The sequence below is a fragment of the Chelonoidis abingdonii genome, chromosome 22, assembly GCF_003597395.2.
Source record: "Chelonoidis abingdonii isolate Lonesome George chromosome 22, CheloAbing_2.0, whole genome shotgun sequence".
Taxonomy (NCBI): Eukaryota; Metazoa; Chordata; order Testudines; family Testudinidae; genus Chelonoidis; species Chelonoidis abingdonii.
Genome location: NC_133790.1, coordinates 32775673 through 32777535, shown reverse-complemented (window position 1 = coordinate 32777535; position 1863 = coordinate 32775673).

Genomic DNA, 1863 nt, shown 5'->3' with positions numbered 1-1863 from the left:
CATGTACTGCTGGGAGTGGGGTTCTTCGCTTCCCTCGAGTGCGGAGCCTGGGGTGCAGTCCATCTCCTACCTTGGGATCCAGGGGCGTTAATTCACCTGGCACAGCGACTGCTTTCACTTCAGCTTTGTAAGAGCTCAAACAACTGGCCACAACGTCTCTGCATAAAGCCCTTCCGTAAGCCCCAGCAGGATAAGCTTGTTGCAAGTCTTGGGTATTTATGCACTAGTTAATTGTTGCACCAGGGGGTGTCAGAGCCCAGCAGGGACATGGGCCTAGCCAGGACTCCCCAGCAATTCCGTGGCTGCTCCATGTTTGGACCTCGCATTTCAAATGCTCCAGAGGTCCCTTGTCCCCATGATTTTCCACTTATTAAAGCCTCATGTCCCACTTGATTGCGGCTGCCTCTGGGGCTGTGCAAGGCAGGAGCAAAGTTACGGGAGAGCACCCAGGGCCAGAAGGGTAGTGTTGTGTCGGAGTCACATTGGGGTGCCATCACTTCAAGGGCAATTCCTGCCTCTGTCAGAAACGGGGAGGGGGCTGATCTGGGAACAGGGTGATTGGAGCTTTGTGTCCCTTCCTTGCTGCTCTCTGACTGGAGGCCTGAAAGTCTTGCGGGGGGTAGGGTCTGATTATTTTCCTTGTTACTCTAGACATCACTCTCCCTTTGTCCTTTCCCTGGTGAGGCTGGTCACTCCTGGCCTGCTGATACAGCTGGGCCATTACACAGAGACTGATTCAGCCAGGGCCCCCAGCAGAACAGTAACTGGTACCCAAGGACTAGGCTAGTGCCCTAACCACTGGGCTATCCTTCCTCCTCAGCAGGGCAATTCTAACTAGCCTGCCCTGGGCAGAGCAGGCAGCGTGGCTCTGGAGTGCGTGCTGCAAACCCAGCTGCTCTGGGCTTTTCAACCAGCTGGTTCCCCAAGCACTTCTGGAGGCTTCCTAAATTCCAGTGGCTGCAGTACACCTTGGCCACCACAGGCCTCCACTCCACTGCCTCAGCAAGCAGGATCTAGTGCTGCCTGGAGCTCTTGGCCACTGGGCCCCCAGCTCCTCTGCTGGGGATAAATTCAGGGCAAAGGTATTGGGGGTCAGAGAGGCAGGAGGGATTCCCAGGAGCAGCCACCAGCCAGGTGTGTCAGCAAAAGCAGGGTGGTCCTGCAGCCTGGCTTCTGCTTGGGAAATGGGGTGGAGCATGTGCTTTCCTGCTGCAGAGCTATAGGCAGCACCCCCTTAGCAATTCAGCAGCCAGACTCCTGTGAGGGTGGTTTCTGGACCTGGCTTGTGCTTCTGAACTAGAGGCTGCCAGGCGTGGGCTGGAGATTGGCAGGAATCTGGCACCGAAGAAGCTAAGCTGTAAGATGGGCCAGGGCCCAGGTACTCTGTAAACCAGCTCCCGCCCTGGATGGGAACAGCTTTACCCTGCGTGATGCTAGGCTAAAGCCCTATCAGGATGCTGGCCAGTGTACCACAGTGAGGCCAAGGCTGTGACCGTATTGGTAAAGGAGCTGGGCTCAAGAGACTCACCCAGGGCCACCATAGGTGTTTTCCAGCATGGCCCTAGGAAACAACTTGCAAGCTGCATCCCACTAATGAGAACTGATCCACAGAGTGGGGTGAACCTACAGCAGAAGAGAGAGCTGGGGGTTGGGGGAGATCCCTTTCCTGGGTCAGGAGGAAAGAAGCTGGTGCTTCTACATAGCCAGCTCTGTTATGGGATGTGGTGTTCCTACACTCAGCAATACTCCAGGCGGGGCCGACTGCCTCGAGGGAGTAGCTGACGAGCAATTCAAAGTTAGTTCTGTACAGTGTGAATACAGTCTCTCTCTCTTTTCCTCCAGCTCCTGCTCCAGACATTTAAC